The sequence below is a fragment of the Mirounga angustirostris genome, unplaced genomic scaffold (genome assembly GCF_029215605.1).
Source record: "Mirounga angustirostris isolate CCGP_5_RB_7025 unplaced genomic scaffold, mMirAng1.0.hap1 SCAF_8, whole genome shotgun sequence".
Taxonomy (NCBI): Eukaryota; Metazoa; Chordata; class Mammalia; order Carnivora; family Phocidae; genus Mirounga; species Mirounga angustirostris.
Genome location: NW_026991716.1, coordinates 85,366,729 through 85,387,580, shown reverse-complemented (window position 1 = coordinate 85,387,580; position 20,852 = coordinate 85,366,729). Strand labels below are relative to the sequence as shown.

The following is a 20,852-nucleotide window of genomic DNA, read 5'->3' as shown; positions in this document are numbered from 1 at the left end:
CTTAGGACCTCTGCATTTCCTTGTCATGGACACTGATTAGAGTCCTGGGTTAGCCAGCATGTAGCAGCTGACCAGCCAACCAATAGCTCAGGTGGATAACTTAAGAACACTCGGCGATGTTAGTGCATTGCTCGATTGCCCGACAGTTGCGTGGTTGGAGTGATCGCATCCCCCGAAAAGATTTTACGTGGTCCCTTTCAGTTTGTGCTTCTGGCTTCAGTGTATTGATTTAATTCCCAGTCAAGACAAAGATCTGGAACTATAAGCAGGATCTGTAAGTGGTCTGCAGCTGCACACACATGGCAACACCCTGCATGTTGCCTCTGTAATAAGGAGGAATCTATGCTCTGACATTCTCTCCCTGGCCCCCTTCTTCCTCCTCCTCATCTTCCTGTGCATGTTTATTTTCCTTCCTAGCCGTCAGGAGGGAATGGAAGACAGAATAAGTAAGGGAGGCCAACTATGTTAATTTACTAGCTGTTTTGTTAAATAAATAAACAAAAATCTTTGGCCAAAATGAAATATAGACTTTTTTTTTTTTTTTACAGAACTTGGTGACCGGATAACTCCAGGCATTCACTAATACCTAGATGTGTGTTTCCTGAAGAGCAACGTCAGAAAAATGTCCCAGGCATTGAGGTGGGTAAGAATATTCCTTTAGAATACTGAGAAGTGGAAGTCATTTCAGAGGGCTTTAATTGCCGCAGAGTGATTCCATTTCCCACTTAACTTTTTCTGCTTCAAGGTCCCCTTTACACAGCATGTCTAAGGCGTGATTTAGGTTTTTGGAAGCAGCTGATGGCATGAATCTGGCCAGACAGGGACAGTGCTAGGGAGCTGGCAGGACACTCTGCCGGCCATTGTGCCCCAATGTCACCCAAAACACTCCGGAATGAAGCGGGGGGGGGGGGGGGACTGCTGGGCACCCTCCCCGATGCAGACAGATGAGGAGAGGAGAAAATATCTCTTCATGTGTCTAACTTAGAGAGGCACAGTTCAAGTGTGGTTTTGTCCCCGACAGGTGCACGGTTAGAAAGGTCTTGGGCACTGTTCCTCCAAGTGGGGCCTTAGGAATCCGGCCTGTTGTGGGCCTGCAGGTGTCCCCTCTGACCTACTGCATCAGAGCAAGGAGATGTTTGTTGCAAAGAGTGTCTGGGTGAGCCTTTGCACAGTGAACCCCTGCTCTAAGGACTCCAGGGCCTCTGTTCTGCTAGGTTAGCCCAAGGAAGGGAGGGTGCAGTCCAACACTTATTTAGTGACTTTTATGTGCCAGGCGTGACGTTCCCTGGCCCTCTGCATCCTCCTGGTATCCTCATAGTGAGAGTAATACCAGGCAAGGTACGGAAACACAGAGGGTTCAGCCAGTTGTTCAAGGTCACACAGCTGGTAAGAGGTTGAGCCAACCCTTGACTTGAAAGTTAGTGTTCTTTTCACTAAACCATGAACTGCAGAAGATTTTTAATTTCCTTGTCAAAGAGTCCCCAGACATCACTCATTATAACCAGGCATGAAAAGAGTTTAATTCCCGTTTCTTTCCATTTGTTCAGGCTCCTCTCACCCTGCTGAGAGGGAAGTCCTGACATCTGCTAGCTGCGGCGCAAACCCGAGCCGCCCCTGACACTTGTGAGCAGCCAGCCCTGTCCTGGGGCCGCGCTGGAGGCTTGGGGGAAAGGAAGAGTTCGCGCCCAGTCTCCGGCTGGAATTCGGACTCCACACTCCTTAAATTCCGTCTTCTGGTAGCCAACACAGTGTAGCGTGTCTTATACCAATCTTTGGTTTTTCCATCGTTTCTGAAATAGAAATGAAACCTTTTCTTAAGTGAATTTTAGGTCAAACTACTCTGTTGCAGGTTTGGCAGGATTCATTATTTTTCAGAAGATTCTGATTTACAAAAGAAAAGCTCCCTTTGAAAAAGGCTTTTCCAGTGAGAATCTGTTGCCAGTCAAGGGCCTGGCCTCTTATTTTTTGAGATACTGATTTTAGGGCACCTCAGAAATACTCCTTAGCGAAACCTCAGAGCCTGCCTTTCAGGTCCGGAGTGGAAGCAGCACAAGTCAGTGAAAAGGTTATAGGCTCTGGAGGGAGACAGAAGCAAGCTATTGAACTATTTGGCCTCTTGTTTCCTCAACCATTAAATGGTGATAATAAAACCAACCTCATGGTGGGGGGGCGGGGAAGTTGCACCGATTAAATGTGATAAAGGGTGTGAAGGGCCAATCCCAGCATCTGGTGCGTGCAAGGAGTCAAATGTCATTTCCTTCCCTTTTTGGGGGGGAGGGGTCGCGGAAGAGAGGGGCAGTGGCCATGGGCTGGCAGCCTGCAGTGAATGGATGAGAGTGGACGCTGGGGCCAAACACCAGCACACAGGTAGGGCCATAGCGAAGGGGACCAGCTGACGGAGACCGAAGGCTAAGGATTTCACCTTTACAAGATGTGAATTGGGCTCCTCTCAGCCTTTTTGGCTCTCAGCTACCTTACCAGGCAGTCCCACCCTGAAAGGCGCTTTGCTTGATCAAATCCATAGTTGACTGCTCAGGTTCATAGCCTAGCTTGGCCCCTTGTGAGCTGTATGCTTTTTGGGAAAGGTACTGTCTCCATTTCTTCCTCTGCAGAAGAGGACATAATAATGGTACCTTCTGTAAGGATTGAAAGTGAAGTGCTTTTGCAGGGCCTGGCATGCAGGACCTTCCCATACTAGAAAATGTCTGTTTTCATTATTCACATTGTGTAGTTGGAAAAACTGCCTTAACTCGCTGAGAGGCTCTTTCTCTCCCTGGGGGTGCAAAGTTAAGTAGTTAAGTGTTTGGGTGTGAGGAAGAAAGCTCCGGGGTCACACGTTGAATAGCGGACTACATTCTATCAAGTTTGTTGTTGTTGCTGTTAAGTCTAAGTTTGTTTCCATGTCTATAAAAGTCACAGCCTTCCCATCTTTGATTTTTTTTTTTTTTTTTTTCACACATGCCCTAACAAGATTTCTCTCTGGCCAAGCTATGGCATCCAGTAATGGCAGGAGTCTTATTTTAGCCTAACTCTTCTGGTGAGAAGACCTAGGACAGGTGCACAAATGTGAATACTCATTTGTTGGAAGGCACTGGAGGACCACGGATGCAGCAAAGTCTTGAGGGACCAAGATCCTGAGGGGAGGGGAAATCCAGAAAAGTGGACCTGACATTGAATGTTGGGTATTTGCTTGCTACAAAGAGGTGACCAGGAGGCTAGGAGGCTGAGCAGAAAATGCTGGCTGAGAGTGGGGCCAAACACACGGCAGGCAGGCTCGTGCACGTGTGGACAGTTGGGGTTCAGGACCCACCAGGACGACGAGCTCTGGCAAACACCCCAGGGCTTCAGCGGGGTCCACTAAAGCTAATCTTCCTTCTGCCTGGTGTTCTTCCTTTCACCATTCGAAGTGGTGATGGATATCTATTCATCTTAGTCAAACGGAAAGAAATGCCAGATTTTAATTCAGCTTCTATAACTGAGTGAAAGTCTAGATTGAGTTGCCAACCACCTGGATATTTCTGTTGGTAAAGAGACACTAAGAACATTTTTAGTTAAATAAAGGGGCGATAGTAAGATGCCGTACAAGAATATGTCTCTTCAAACTGTGCTGAATGTCTCAGACTGAATGCTTTCAGAATGCCGTCTATTGGTTAATTTGTGTCTGTGTTGGGATACCAGTGTTAGGACATATATGACCATAATTGGAAATTTCCAAATGTAAAATTGCTTGAGAATCCCAATGTTGAAGAGTATACAGCTTAAGATAGCATGCAGTTTTGTTTTGTTGATTTTCTTTTATGCATGAAAATTTATCCGTATAGTGCATGACTGCCATCAATAACCCCTTCATTGGTTGGAGATTGGGGATGATTTTGAGTACAGGATGTGTTGATTCAGGTAGAGCAGAGACAGAGGCAACTGGGTAAAGTGGGCTCGTGCATTTCTGTGGAATATCTTCCGGTTGGAGCATCTCTTCAAATGGAGTAAGTGAGGAAGTTGCAGTGGGCATTTGAAGGCTTAAACATTTCTAAAAAAATCTTTTTTTTTTTATTCTTATGTTAATCCCCATACATTACATCATTAGTTTTAGATGAAGTGTTCCATGATTCATTGTTTGTGCATAACACCCAGTGCTCCATGCAGAATGTGCCCTCCTCAATACCCACCACCAGGCTAACCCATCCTCCCACCCCCCTCCCCTCTAGAACCCTGTTTGTTTTTCAGAGTCCATCGTCTCTCATGGTTCGTCTACCCCTCCGATTTCCCCCGCTTCATTCTTCCCCTCCCGCTACCTTCTTCTTCTTCTTCTTTTTTTTCTTAACATATATTGCATTATTTGTTTCAGAGGTACAGATCTGAGATTCAACATAAAAAAATCTTTTTATTTGGAAATAATTTCAAACTTACGGAACACTCGCAAGAACTAGAATAATACAAAAAAAAACACCAAAGAAGTCTTCACCGGTATTTACCCATTGTTAACATTTTACCCCATTCACTGTATTGTTTGTGCTCTCTCTTTACTTGTGCACGTATTTTTGCTCTGTAATATGATATATGTAAATGTGTATATACTCAGACTATTTTTTTCTGAACCATTTAAGGGTAATTTACATATATTATGGCCCTTTATCCCTAAATACTTCTGCGTGTATTCTCAGCACAAGGATATTTTCTTACATAATCATAGTACAACTATCAGCTTCAGGAAATTTAACACTGATACAATATTTTTTGTCTAAGCTAGTGCCTATATTTTAATTTTGTTAATTGACCCAATAGTGGCCTTGATAGCATTTTCTCCCTCAGTACAGGATCCAATCTAGCGTGAGGTAATACAATTAGTTGTCGTATCTCTTTAGCCTCCTTTAATCTAGAACATTTCCACAGTCTTTTTTTTTTTTTTTTTTTGCTTTTCTGACATTGGCATTTTTAAAGAAGGCAGGCGCCCCCATATCTTTTCCCGATAGAACATTTCTCATTTGGTCAGATGTTACCTCATGGTGTGTTGATTTGGGCTATGCATTCCTGGCTGGAATGCCCTATAGACGACGTTGGTGGCACATCCAGAGGCAAACAATGACATCTCCCCTCACTGGTGATGTTCATTGCAATTACTGAGTCAAGATATTTTCTGGTTTCTCCATTTAGATAACTACTGAATTTCCCCTTGCAACTAATAAGCAGTCTGTGGGTAAGCCCTTTAAAACCACACAGACATCTTGCCCCACCAGGAAGTTTCCTCTAGATTTAGCATCTGTGGATGATTCTTGCCTGATCTGATCTCCACCCTAACGGTGATGTGCAGGCTTTTTCATGGTAAATATTAGGCGGTTAAAAGGTCATTAAGTTTTAGAATGTGTGTAGTTTAGTTAATAGCCAATGGTAGCTTTGAAAACAAAAAGTCCCGGGGCGCCTGGGTGGCTCAGTTGGTTAAGCGACTGCCTTCGGCTCAGGTCATGATCCTGGAGTCCCGGGATCGAGTCCCGCATCGGGCTCCCTGCTCAGCAGGGGGTCTGCTTCTCCCTCTGCCCTCTTCCCTCTTGTGCTCTCTGTCTCTCATTTTCTCTCTCTCAAATAAGTAAATAAAATCTTAAAAAAAAAAAAAAAGAAAATGAAAAGTCCCTTTCTCTCTCTTTTTTTTAATCCAGGACACCAAATCGTGTTGAGGTGAAGTCCCCATTTCTCCTGACCAGCTAGCACATTATGAGCTTTAGAGGAATATGCTACCTCTCTTCCCTTGTCCTCAGCCTGTCTTTAGCATGCTCGCCTTGGGCTTGGGGAGGGTGGCTTAGATTGGGACTCATAGAGCTCAGAAGTGAATTTATTACCTGTTTTTCTCTACTCCTGGTCCCATCACCATGGATTGATCCACATTTGAGCTTCTCAGGTTTCCTTTACTTGTTAACTGTTTTTGTTTCCTTTGACCCCTAGCCCTTGGGAAAGGAAGGGGGTTGTAGAGGGGGGTTGGGGTAGATGAAACATCTACCTCTGGAGTATTGACAAAACAGTGTGGAGAAAGAATAAATAAATAACTGAAGGAAGGCAGGCGGCCCACCCCGAGCAGCTTGCAGCCCCGCCCCCTGCCAGGAGCTTGCACTTGGGGCCTGCAATCCGCACATTACCACAAGATAAGCAGGAAGGTAGTGGGCGCTGAGCCTCTCTGCCTTGGGGTGGGGGTGGGGTTGCTTTTCCTGTGGCAGAAACTATCTGTGCTCCCCAGTAAGTCCAGGAACAATCTCCACTTATTATACCAGCTCAAAACCCAGGACTGTTTATAGCCTCACGCCGACAAGACACTAACCCTCACTCATTACTGTCACTGTGGGGATTGATCTGTACCACACTCTCCTTGCATGTGGCCCACATTCTCATCCAGTAAAATCACACGTTGTTAACTCAATATATACAGTGAAAACAGCATGAATAATGGAATCTTTAATCCTTATTTCTCAAAATTAGATTCCACTTTATCCTTCTCCCCTTTCCTCTCTTTAAAAAAAAATTCTTCTCAGTGCCAAGCAGAATAGATGTTGTCCAAACCTTAGCTCTAAGCAGATTCTGTGGTATTTCCATTCCATGACCAGGTCCCGTTGCTGATCCAATTTCTGGGTGGATTGATTGTATTTCTTCCCCTGGTCACTTCACACGTGACTCAGGAGAAATTAACATCATCCCTGTCACAGCGAAAGAGAAGAACATTGACAGTGAGTCCATTGCAACGAATTGAGTGAAAACTTTGTCTGATCAAACTTATATCTGTAATATCAGAACATGAAGACACACTCATAACCTGTCTCTTTTTCTCTGTCTTCCTCTCTAAACAGATTTATTGGGTTGAAATTATTTTTGGTATTAAATCAGAAACCAGCAATACTAAATCAAACCTCAAGGACAGAGTTTGTCAAAGACTGGTGTGAGGCATTAAGACACCTTTGTTAATGTACATTGTGTCATATAGTATGCAGACAAATACACCTACAGCTTGTAGCAAGGATATTCAGCTTGTTAAATTGTTGTTATTCCAGAGATAGGTAAGTAAAAGCAAACGGATCAGATTTATGTGGACAGTTGGGATGGTATATGTATATAGCATGTATATATCGGTGTCTAGATCGACTGTCTGTTCCTTTTGAGGGTTTGGAAATGGTCACCCACATTTCTTAAGTACTACAGCTCTGGATGTCTGAAGATACACACTTCTGTATATTATTGATAACTGGATTCCCAGTGTGAATCCACTGAGTTTCAGGCCTGACTCTGCCCTTACTTGCTAGGTAACCTTGGCCAGCTTCCTCTTTTCCTCATCTGTAAACAGGATAATTATGAACCCTACCTTGCAAGGCTGTCCTGAGGACTGAATGCATTAATGTGTGTAAAGTGCTAGCATGGTGCCAGGCACATACTAAATATGCAGGAAATGCTAGTTGTCATTACCAGAGAGGCCATTTAGTGGAGAGTGGATGAATTGAACTGGGGCTCATAGGGTCTCTGGAAACCAATCTTGGGGAAAAAAAACCCCCAAAAAACCTAAAAAACAATTAAGTGCTCTAGCTAAAACCAGACTGATCTACATCAATCATCAAGATTGGTTAGCTTGTGATCTATCATTTCATGAATTTAAATCTATCTTAAGAATTTCTATTGAAACACCTTAAAAATTTATGTCTTTTTACTGTCACTCTAGATCTTAAAGAAATGAATACAATATTTTCTCTTCTGGATGCTTCCCCCTTCGGGTGGCTTATATTTAACAAATGATAGTCTTGATTTATGTGTTTGGAGAGATGTAAGTAGCCTTCATTAGTAAAAAGCTCTTGGTGGGAAAATAAGTTGCAGCTCATGACTGTTTATGCCTTCCTATCTTACCAGACCTTTAGAGGCCCGGGGGTAAGGCTGTGTACTATGGTGGTCTTATTCCTACTGGCTATTGGCATTTGTTCCTGGCACATACAATCGTGTATACCTATTTATTTATTTATTTATTTATTTATTTATTTATTTATTTATTTGCAAGAGAGAGAATGAGAGACAGAGAGCACGAGAGGGAGGAGGGTCAGAGGGAGAAGCAGACTCCCTGCCGAGCAGGGAGCCCGATGCGGGACTCGATCCCGGGACTCCAGGATCATGACCTGAGCCGAAGGCAGTCGCTTAACTGACTGAGCCACCCAGGCGCCCACCTCTTTCTTTTTTTTAGTGGTAGAACGTCTGTGTAGAAGGGAGAAGGGCACGTGAGTAGGCCTAGTGCTCGGGTCCCAATAGGACACATGAGGGCACCATCAGCTTTTGGGGGAGAAGGTAGCCAGCCATGTCCAGGCTTGTCTGTTGCTGTAGGACACTGTCACTTGGCACACTTCGCACCATCAAGGCATTTTTCAAGCATTAGCAAAATACGTTTGTCAGGAAAGTAGATATTCCTGTTCCGGCTTCATGCAGAAGGAAATCAAGGTGGGAAAAAGGAAAAGACTCACCTCATCCGCACCCAAACTCCTTGTGCTAGCATTCGCAGGGGAGCTGGTTTCTGAATGGGGGAGAGGCTGCTTTCTACATTTTCCCCACCCAGTTGCTGTAGGCTTTCTTAGTTTATTACCTGTTAGTGAGTTTATAACTGAGGGACAAAAAGACCATGTCCAAAAAATGCTTTGACATGCTTCAGGAACCTTCTCGCTTGTAGTTTCAAAACCTCCCATGCGACTCTGTCAGATGACCAGGATCGCTGAAGCCTTCGACACACAGGTGTGTTCAGGTCAGAGAGCAGGATCCATCCACGAAGGTCCAAACAAGACAAGAGCTAAGAGGGGGGCCAGAACAACTTGGAGACAGCTCCCCTTTGTGACGTTCGGGACTCGCTGAATTTTGTTAGTGTTCTAGCATGATTATTCATCTGCGGTGACTTCTCTTTTATTCTTCAAAGGAGCGGTAGCTCTGAAGTTAGCGTTGGTGTCCTCGTTTGCCTTCCTGTTATCTTCTGGGCTTTTCCTGGCCTGGGTCCTGTTCCCGGCTTCTCTGAGGACAGGGCCCTGAGATGAGAGAGATCACCTCTGTCTCGGCACAGCCTGGGGCTCCGCTGCCCGGTGCGGCCCAGGTGTAGTCGGTGCGGCTGGGGGCCCGTTAGCACAGGGACGGTTACACAAGTAGCCATGTTATTTCATTTCTGCTTTGTCCCCTTCACATCCTGCAGCGGGTTTAACGACTGGGCTGTGATGGCTTTAGCCATGTGTCGTGTTTTCAGAAACTAGATTTGTTTTAAATGAGGCTAGGGTTTTAGCAGTTGTGGTCCGGGATCTTGTCCAAATTTAATTGTCACCAAGTCAAGGAAAATAACAAAATGGGAAATTCGTCCAGTTTTTATTAATTAGCGGTAAGCTCACTCTAGGGGTATCCAGACCCTGCTCTCTCTCAGTGTAACCTGTCCTTACCCCTCAGGTCAGGGCCGTCTGGCTTATATAACTAAGGGCCAGGGGCAGGAGGCCTTTAAATGAAGCTGAATAGCATCTGGTTCATCTGTGCTGCTTACACGCTGTGTGGTTATTCTGATGAAATCCTAGATGTGGCTTCTCCGTGGTAAAGATGGAATAAGATGAATTATTTCTAACTTAACTGAGTTTATATTTAATTCCATATCTTATTCCATGTTGGAAATGGGAAAAATAGATAAGAAAATACCATAATTCTAAAAGACAGAATAGTTGAATGAGATTTAAGTAGTTTCAAAAGTCGAATTCGACCCTTGTTTCTGAATGTGTAATGGATTTAGTGCCTATCATAACCTGTAGGTCAGAGGTATGCTGAAATCCAGGTGGCTTCACTTTGAACTTTAGGAAGCACCCTCCCAGCGAAAGAATGTTGTCCTTTTAATCTGCGTTAATAACGAAGTATTTGTATTGATGTTGCAAATATGGGTTAGTGCCAAAAAGTCCCAATAACTGCATTCATAGCATGGTTTGTTGACTGGAGGATGTTATGTCAGGTGGTTAATCAACTGATGTCCATGTGTGGCACTGATTTTTGTATGTGTATGGGTATGTGAGCTGCATTAATTCAAACTCCTCTACAACTTATCCAGCTCTGATTTTTCATAAAACATGTGCTATTCCTTTCTCAAGCAGTAGACCCTGTAATGAGTGGTAAGCCTTCTATAAAAAGGTGCAGAAACAGGTCCACATTTACCTTTGGTGGGGTCACCTCGGCAGCGCTGTGCCCCCTCAAGATCTAGAAGAAAGGAAAGGATGTGACCAAGGCAAATGTCTTGTAATTTTATCCAAACTGCTCCTAGTGATGGTTTCCTGAACTGGGAGTGAAATAGAACATTCCAGGAGGAAATAGGAGGGTGGTGGTCCTTTTTTTATGGCACCTAATTTTCCTTCCTTCTCTGTCCAGCAGGGGGTAGTCTGACACCAGAGTTGTTTATAAAAGGAGCAGAAAAGCGCTCTCAATCTGTAGTCACTTAGCTGTCTTCACTGGAAGAAGAGCCATCCAAACCAGGACAGATCTTGCTTCCTTGATGAATCAGACCTGTCACTCAAACATAACATTAAATGATATTATCACAAAGGCAACCACTCAGCTATTTTAAACTGTGTCTTAACTGCAGATAAAAGAAAGGAGAGATAGCATTTATTCTCGTGCATGAGCATTCCATGCTTTGGCAGATCCACATGTTTCTACTTTGCAGGTGTGTATGCACCGCATTATATCCCTCCCCGTTGGAGTCTGTTCTTTAAGGTTGTGATGTTGAATCCAGATCATTGTTCTGATTAGCTGTCATCATCATAGTAACGGAAAGGTTCCCCACTCCTGCTCCCTTGTTAGCAGGCTGAACTCCAGATTTGATCCTTATTCTAGTTAGAGACAAGATGGTTTCCAATGTGCAAAACTGCCCTTAGGTATTAGAAACTTGAACAAGGGCAATATCTACCGATTCCTACAAAACAAAGTGGTCTATCTACAAACTTGAGTGTCTAGATTTGTATTGTTGGACACGGTAGCCACCAGCCACATGTGACTTTTAAATTCATTAAAATTACACAAAAGTAAACACTCAGCTCCTCAGTCACACCAGATGCATTTGGACGCTCAACAGCCACATGTGGTGAGTAGCTGCCGTATCGAACCGTGCAGATTTAGAACCTTTCCATCATCTCAGGGAACTCTACCTAACAGAACCTGTCTAGAGGCAGGTGTGGGTCCTTATTCTGGGTCCTTAAGGGAAACTTTCTAAAAGATTCCCCCTCCATGCTGCTATTTCCATTAGTCACCTTACCGGGGTGAGTGGTGGAAGGGGGCTCCTCCTTCATACGGGCATCCAGTCCAACTCTCTCCGCAAGGAAGTAAACTCCTGACGGTGTGGTGATAAATGTCTATGTCTGCAGGGGCGCCTGGGTGGCTCAGTTGGTTAAACATCTGCCTTTGGCTCAGGTCATGATTCCGGGGTCCTGGGATCGAGCCCCGAGTCAGGCTCCTTGCTCGATGGGGAGCCTGCTTCTCCTTCTCTGTTCTCTCTCTCTGTGTCAAATAAATAAATAAAATCTTTAAAAAAATATCTGTGTCTGCAGGTAAGTCCAGTCCCTAAATGTTGCCTTCTCCATGACTGCGTTAGCCAGGTCACCTGAACGTGGGCAGCAGAGAACGCTGGCTTTTAAAAAAATAATTGGAAAGAGAGAGAAACTAGATTATAAACGAGCCTTGTACAATCTATTCATAGGCAGGTGTTTCCTCCACCTGATGTGTTAGAAAAGAAGGCTGATCATAGGAGAGAACAGGCTCTAAACCTGGTTCACATTTTTGTAGTTACTGAAAACCCTTCTCTCTGCTCATCTTTTTACTTCTCTGCCAGTTCCTTCATCAAGATGTGAGGTTTCTGGAACACTCGGACAGTGTTTAAATGAGAATTGTTATTTAAAAGACTGTAAAACTTTAATTTCTAAATTAAAGTTTTGCAAAGAAATGAGAAAGGCACAATTAGTGTATTATTAATGGCACCTTCTTCACTCTCAAAAATGTCCCAATTTGTGGGCTAAGATATAGGGTCACACAAATCCTAAATGTTTACAAGTTGCCAAAACTTAGGGACACCCTCCTTGTTTATATTTTGGTTGAAATTTCCCTCCGAACGGCTGTGAAGCCTACTTTCTACATCTTCACGTCTCTAGTCTCCCCTCTCTGCGCTGATTAAGAATCGTCACCCCGGGAAATCTCTGATCCCCTTTTAGGCCCCGTTTCAATTCCTTTCTCTTTTCCCAAGGCATCCCTGTAAGACCGTGAGAGAGGATTCTGTGATTACATTTGGATTTACACACTTCTGTGAAAGAACATCAGTCTTGTCGTCACAAGACTGTTCTTTTGCTGTGATACCGATACGTTTTACATCTTTGGCCAGTTCTGTGCTTTTGTGCCTCAGTTTTTCCATTCATCAAATGGGGGTGTTGATGCTTGAAAACTGCCTCATAGGAATGTGATGGGAAGAAACATGGCTGACTCTGTTTTAAGTGCTTTGAAGTTTCTAGATGAATGATACTACCATCATTCAAAGGATTAGTTATGAAAGACGTCACATGGTTTTACATATGTATATGGCTTAACAGCGTTAGAACACAACTAACTCTCCTGAAAAAGATTCACCCCTCCTGCCTTATTATTAAACATGACACCAATGACTTGGGAAAAGCCCAGTGGATACCCCTGCCCTCATGAAGACGACATCCTGGTTATAGGGTCTTCCCTTTCCTCCCAAACACCTGCAAATAGAGGAAGACGGCACATTTTGTCCGGACACAATAAGTCAGCAGCCTCTGACAGAAAGACAGCTGCTGAAAGCACTGTTTGGGGTGCACATGATTTCATTTGCATTTTGATTTCTGTGATTTAACTGAAGGCATAGGTTGTCCCTGCCAAATATCCCTGGCCTACCAAGGGATGCCAGGTAGAACTGCCCAGAGCAGGCTGACTTATGAGGATCACCACAGAGGCACACCCAGAGTGCATCCCTAAACATTCAGTAATAAAAAATCTGTTGTTCTTTGGTCGCCAGGATTTAACAAGCCTAATCCCTAGGAGAGGCGATAAAAATTCATTAATCTAATTAAATACTTCTTATTGCCAAAGTGACTTTGTAGAGTAGCTTTGCTGAAGGATAAGTGCAAAGTAAAATGGGGTCCCAGCAGAGAAACAAACGTTAGACTTGAGCAAGCTGGTGCACGCTTCATTAAACTCATAATTATCCTTTGTTCTAAGTAGCTGATAATATTTAATGAGTATCCAAGATAATTTCAAGAAAATGTTTACTAATGAGGTACAAACAGTACCACAGAACACGGATACTTGGGTGCCATAACCGTGTATCTTCCTGCTGAATCTTGCTCGTTGGACATTGGGAGGGAGGCCGCAGGCCTTTGTGACAGGCATTTGAACTGACTGAAGTGAATTTGATGGTAAAAACACATCACTTCTAGCCAAAATGTGTAAGGAGTTCTACAAGACAGGAGGAATCCTAAGGAAATTTATTATCAGAATAGAGAGTTGGAAAAATAAAATTATTGAGAAAAGATGGAATGTCCTATTACATGAAAAATAGTCGAAGGGCTTGGCTGTTTCTGATCTTTGAGGAGCTGTCCCATAGAAAATAACTAAATTTGTCCCCATTGACGAAGCACAAAAAGAGGACCAAGGGGTGGAAACTCCGAGGAGATTTGTAACCAATCTAAGGAAGAACTTTCTTTTTTTTTTCTTTTTTTTTCTTAAAGATTTTATTTATTTATTTGACAGAGAGAGAGAGACAGCGAGAGAGGGAACACAAGCAGGGGGAGTGGGAGAGGGAGAAGCAGGCTCCCCGCAGAGCAGGGAGCCCGATGCAGGACTTGATCCCAGGACCCTGGATCATGACCTGAGCCGAAGGCAGTCGCTTAACCAACTGAGCCACCCAGGCGCCCCTAAGGAAGAACTTTCTAATACTAAGAACTGATTGAAAGTAGAATGGGCTTCTTGGAGGGGTGTTGAGGTCTTAACTGTTGGTTGGGTGGCCATTGGGGGGAAATATTGAAGGGAATCTTTGGAAATTTGCTAAGTATTCCAGTCTCCTCTCTCTGCAAGAGAGTTACACATCTCTGAGCTATTGAACTCAAGAGTGATCACATGATTTGCTCTGGCCAATGAGATGTGGGGAGAAGTGACACCTGCCACTTTCTGGCAGAAATTTTCAGAGAAGGGGCATGGTTTGCTGTCTCTTTGCTGTTTGCCGCAACTACTGTCAATGCGTGGTCAGCCTAGGCCCCTAATGAACATGGCACAGAGAACCGTAGCTCATCTACAATAGATGTGTAACATGAGCAGAGACCAACCCTGGATGATCCAAGGGCCATGAGGTTGTATATTGCTGTAGCAGAACAGCCTATCCTGATTGATACAGACCATATTCTGGATGAAACAACCTCTAAAATGACTTCTATAGCTGAGGTGTTAGAAATATTTTCATAAAAAGCACTTAAATTGTGTGATACTGTCTATGGTATCTTCTGCTTCTAGCTATTTAATGCCTTTACTTCTTTTGTCATAGTTGAGTGGAGTTGAAATGATCAAAAGTGAGAAAGTCAATGGAAAATCATGAGTTGTCAAAATGAACCTTGCAAATAATGAAAAATATCTCTAAATAGCAAATACAATATCATATATATAATCCTATAAGTTACATGTGCATTTATAATGAAGTAGTTGGACCCTCTTTAAGGGTCATGTTGCATGACAATACATATCTTTCAATTCTAGAATTATGTGCACTGTAGCAAGATACTCATGTTTTGGGAGGTACTAGGATACTGAGATGAAACTAACCGAGGAAATAGAAATTAGTGTCTCCTATCTCATGCTGATTGGGGTATACGCTAACTGAGTGGAATGTAGGTGGAAACATCACCATGATGTAAATGTTCTCTCCTTCTCTCTACGTGCAGCCTGGTGCATTAAGTTGAATTCATCTAAGTCATGTGTGCATATAATGAAGCGCTGTTGAACTGTACTTCCTTTCTTCTTTATTATAGTATGAGTGTTGAAAAGCAAGGCTTGATCCTGAATTCATAGTTCAGGTGGACACAGTTTTAGAGAGACTACCAAATTTGGACAATATCCCTTTGTGCTTACTCCTTGCCAGGGATTTTTTGGGGGAAGAGGTGGCCTTACATTTTTTCCCCAACCCCAATATCTACCAATCCTCTAGGATTTGGCAGAGCAATGGGTTCAAATAACAGGGTGGCCACATTCTCCTAGCCTGGTTCATCTGAGAATAAAGAAGAAAGAAGATAAACAAACATGAAACAGACTATGACATGCAGTAGAAGTTTTGGTCCTCAAGATAGCCAGACTGAGAGTAAAAACTAAGTCACTGTAGCATACGGATTCTGTGAACTATGCTTCATTTTCTTGTCTACTCACTTAAAGAGGAGAAAAGTGAAATAAAGAGATGAAGTATTTTATAGGGTCCTCCTCTTCTTTGTAACAGCAACAGTGCTGGTGTGTTGGGCCAAGAGAAGGCGATAGGAGAGAGAGTGAAGGTGAGGGGCAGGATTAGAGGCAAGACAAGGCAGAGCCAGACTCATTCAAGTCCTCTGGCACCAATGCACTAAGAAAGCCCAAAGTTTTTCACATAGATTAGAGGGAAATGTTAAATAAACCAGTAACCTCATATCAGCAATTGCACCAATTCTCAAAACCTCTGGCTACTCAAGAATCAAGGTGAAAAGATGAAAAGATGCTCAACATCACTCATCATTAGGGAAATACAAATAAAAATCATGATGAGATACCACCTCACACCTGTCAGAATGGCTAAAATTAACAACACAGGAAACAACAGATGTTGGCAAGGATACGGAGAAAGGGGAATCTTCTTACACTGATGGGAGGATTGCAAACTGGTGCAGCCACTCTGGAAAACAGTATGGAGGTTCCTCAAAAACTTAAAAATAGAACTACCCTGTGATCCAGGAATTGCACTAATAGGTATTTATCCAAAGGGTACAAAAATATAGATTGAAAGGGGTACATGCACCCTGAGGTTTATAGCAGCATTATCAACGATAGCCAAACTATGGAAAGGGCCTGGATGTACCTCAACAGATGAATGGATAAAGAAGATACGGTGTATATATACAATGGAATATTATGCAGCCATTAAAAGGAATGAAATCTTGCCATTTGCAATGATGTGGATGGAACTGGAGGGTATTATGCTAAGTGAAATAAGTCAGTCAGAGAAAGACAAATACCATGTGATTTCACTCATATGTGGAATCTAGGAAACAAGACAGAGGAACATATGGGAAGGGGAAAAAAAGAGAGAGAGGGAAGCAAGCCATAAAAGACTGTAAACAATAGAGAACAAACTGAGGGTAGATGGAGGAAGGAAGGTGGGGGATGGGCTAGATGGGTCATGTGTATTAAGGAGGGCACTTAATTATGGTGAGCACTAGGTATTATATGTAAGTGATGAATTACTAAATTCTACTCCCTGTAACCAAAAAAAAAAAAAAAAAAAAAAAAAGAAAGAAAAAGAAAAAGAAAAAAATCCCCTCAAAACCCCCAAGAAATAACTAAATGAAAAAAAGAAAGAATTAAGGTCTTGGATATTGTTACCAAATCTGAATCCCTAGAATTTGTGAATGTTACCTTATTCAGAAAAATGGTCTTTGCAGATGTCATTTTTTTTTAAAGATTTTATTTATTTATTTGAGAGAGAGAGAATGAGAGACAGCACGAGAGGGAAGAGGGCAGAGGGAGAAGCAGACCCCCTGCTGAGCAGGGAGCCTGATGCAGGACTCGATCCCGGGACTCCAGGATCATGACCTGAGCCGAAGGCAGTCGCTTAACCAACTGAGCCACCCAGGCGCCCCTGCAGATGTCATTTTTAAGAGTCTTGAGATGAGGAGATTATCTTGGATCATTTGAGTGAATCCTACAATGCCACCACAAATGTCCTTGTAAGAGAGAGGCACTGGGAGATAAAATGAACAGAAGCAGCACTGTGATTGTGGAGGCAGAGATCAGGAAGACAGGGCCACAAGTCAAGGAATGCTGATGGCCACCAGAAGCTGGAATTGGCACAGAATGGATTCTCCTCTAGAACTTTGATTTCTGGCTTCTGGCCTCTGGAACTGTGAGAGAGTAAGTTTCTGTGGTTTTAAGCCCCCCGATTTGTGACAATCTGTCACAGCAACCACAGGAAACAAATACAGGTTTCCAATGAAACATGTGAGGGAATTCCTGGACTACCGTTTCGTGAATGCTGCTGTCTGGGCACCCACCTCCTAGGAAACAGGCAGAGATTTCCATGCATGTTTCTGTTGGACCCTTGCTTTTAACCAAGGGCCTTGCTGTCATTACAGAGAACCTCCTGCTCTGAAGGTTTTCCCCCTGGGGAAATGCGTGGTGCTCAGCTCCTCCAGGGTAATATTAAGCACAGTCAGCATTCCAGTGAGCCGCTGGGGCCTAAGCCAGGGAGATGGAAGGCCTTTGTACCAGAAGAGGCAAGTTGAATAGGAATGGGAAACTTTTGATTTTTACCACCTTGAGATGTCCTCTTCTACTGAAGTGAGTGTTTCTGGTTAAACTCTATATGCATGCAAATTTCAGCCTTTTCCAACCCAATGGGAGCCTGGTCGCCTAATAGGTAGGAATTAGGGGATCTACAAGCCGTAATGGTTTAGCTTCTGTTGCTTCACAAGAGGTGGAATTCTTGCTAATAACAGAAGACTGGCAACACGCCTCGATGATATTTTCAGAAGATACACAGATATAGAAAGCTCATCAACGGGGATCAGGTAAGATGACTTCTTAGCGGTACTCACAAGGCTCATGACTGGGGGGTCGTTTTAATGTAGGAAGAGTGTAATTTTACCAGCTGCCTTTCCCGCTTCTGAGAGTGGTTTTGCAACTGTGTTACCTATTGTGAGGCACAAAAGGTGCCAGCGTAGTAAGCAGTCATCAATACGGAGTCAGGAGCTGTCTGTTCGCATCCTGGAAATATAAGCACAGGATAATGGCCTGAATACCTGAATACTTCATCTTGTAGACACAGTGAGATTCATAAAACTGTCTTTTAGCCGTTTTAGAGTTGAATCTTTCTCACCCTCCAAAGCACTCCTTCAAAAAACTAGCAGGCATTTTACAATTGAGCAGAGAGGCTGGTACTTTTAAAACGGCTTTAAGGGGCATAGTAAATGGAAATAGCTGTCTTAACTTCAGGCCAGCTGGGAATGCAATCTCTATTTTATGTAAAATGAAATGATACCTGGTTAGCTTTATTTTTTAATACTCACTGTTATTATTTTTTTCCCTGGATTTTATGGATGCTATAGAAATATTCCACTTATAAAATTATACTCTTGGTGTTAAGTTATGCAGAATGATTGTTTAAAGCTGTTAGAAACTTTCCCACTCTCGATTCACTCTTGATTCATTTGTCCCCATACCCCCCCATCAGCAAATAGCTTTGCCCATATCTATACTTGTCACATGAAATGGAAATTTAAGGCAATTTTCTGGGTAATCGAAAATGTAAAACCTCATTTTACTCAGGAAATACTTTGGGCTAATTATCCAAATACTAGTTACTTCAGTTTTCATTTTTCCAGCTAAGACCCTTTGAGCTCTTCATTCCCAAATTTTTTTTCTACCTGTCTTCCATTTTACAAATTAAAAATTACCTGTTCTGTATCTCCTCTTCAGAACTCGCTCTCCACCTTTCAGTGTGACCCCTAGGTTTTTTTGCTAAAAGAGATACTGGATTTTGTACTTAGCTGCCTGTGTTTGTTTAGGAGGAGACAAGGCTTTCCCTCCGAGCTTTTATTTTAAAAAATGTACTCTATTTGAGGAAACCATGTTGTACATCTATCCTGATAGGTAGTAAAAAGCACGGGCTATTTCCTCCGTGTTATTTTAGATTAAAACAAAAGTTTAGAAAGCTGATTCTGAGCTCCCTCGATCTTTATAGATAATATATTTCATAAGGAGCACATCTTGGCTGGGAATGTGGACATGAAAAAGATATGTTTCAATTCCAGCCAAAGCAATTGCCTTCGTTGGAAGCCATATGTTGGTGAGGGATGGGGGAAGAAGCATTGTACACACTTCCTCTACCTTGGATGAGTACAGTGATCCAAGCTAGGGAGACTGAGATGAGGTTCATTTCTGCAACACACGTGGGTTGCAGAGACAAACTTACACCATTTGGAAACAGGAAAGAGTTCAGTGTGCCTCTAAGATGAGAAGAGCTTTTATCTATATTTACTCAAAAAGGACTGCCATTACTAAGTATGGATCTATTATTGGCTTCCCCCCCCCCCTTCTGGACAATCAGCTCTCCTGTATTACTTGGATTTTTACATTAACATGTCCTTTTTTCTCTGTCCTTGGAGAGTCATATGATTCCCAGCAGCTCCTGTAAAAACCCCACTGGGCACCATCAGCATGGACTGAAATGCAGGCTTCATATGCGCCAAACTATGCCTTCAGCTGTTGACTTTCTTGATGTTTCCTACTTTTACAATCTTGCCTAGTGCAGGGGACCACCTGGAAAGTTTGGCACTTTGGGTAGAATTTTTAGGTATAGATTAAATCTCACCTTAGAAAGGTCATTTTTGTCTGGTTGATTTGGATTCATAATTTCTTGCACCTTACCTTCCAGAGCACGGGTTTTGGTGACTAGTTTAAATTAGTTAACATCTTGAGCCTATCATGCTTCTAAACTACTGGGAATTATAGAATTCCCAGAAAAGCTAGAAAAGCTATCCACTACCAGTTCCTTTCAAACAATCTTAGGCTGAGGTCACTTCAAACAGACAGAAAACCTGGCAGAGCTAGCTTTCATTACATTTAGGTCAGAGCTTTTTTGGTCACTGTCTTACTTAAGAATATGATTCAACCAATGGAATCCTTCCCTGTTGGCATATTTTGCAGGTATAAACAACATATTGGGTATTAACCTATTTGTGAACCTCTGAAATCCATCTAGGAACTTTCACTAATAACTCAGGTATTCTAGACATTGCACTGCAAAATGTAAAATGGAAAGAACAATCCATATCTTATATCCAATGGCTTAAAAACCATGACAAAGGAGTGATTTATTATCTAAGAGTTTTGGCTGCCTTGGCTTGAGGGTGGTAAGGACAGGCCAAATGATTCCTGATACTCTTTGTATCAATCATTGATAGCAAATCAAGTGGATATGGTACTTTTAGTGAATCTACAAATATAATATTCTAACCAAGTCATTAGACTTTTGTAAACAATTTTCTGATTCTCTTGATTTAAGAAAAATATTGATGGCCATAGCTGTGACTGATATTTGTATCTAAAACTGGACACCATGGACATTTGTGCCAGAGAATATAAAAGATCAGAAGAACAATTGGGACAATGTGTACAGACATTTAGAGTCTAATATTTCCAATATTTATCGTTTTAACAAGTATTTATTGAGCCCTATGTGCCAGGCCTGGCTTGTTGCTGGAGACACAATAATGAAAAAGATAGATATGATTTGGAATAAACTTTGTATGTCTTTAGATAAGTGGAGTGATTTCTCCACAATTCTATAATTTGGTAAGCAAAGTTGATTGTATGGGGCAGGTATGTATTTTGCATATTTCTTTACTTAAAGAGTGTCAGCCGCTGATTTCTGAATGAGATGAAACATGCTCTAGAAGAATGGTGAGACTGGAAGAAGGAGGCCAATGTCATGGATTTTATTTATTTATTTATTTATTCTTATTTTTTTTTAAAGATTTTATTTATTTATTTGACAGATAGAGACATAGTGAGAGAGGGAACACAAGCAGGGGGAGTGGGAGAGAGAAAAGCAG

General features: G+C 42.5%; 1 long non-coding RNA gene across 1 annotated transcript in view; it reads left to right on the top strand.

Moving 5' to 3' along the window:
• The first annotated feature begins 610 nt into the window (after positions 1–610).
• The window catches only part of LOC135365494 (uncharacterized), a 102,473-nt gene continuing 82,231 nt past the window's right edge, over positions 611–20,852 (top strand). Inside the window, exon 1 of the long non-coding RNA XR_010413432.1 lies at positions 611–639. This is a non-coding gene — a long non-coding RNA (uncharacterized LOC135365494). The remainder of the gene's footprint in view (positions 640–20,852) is intronic.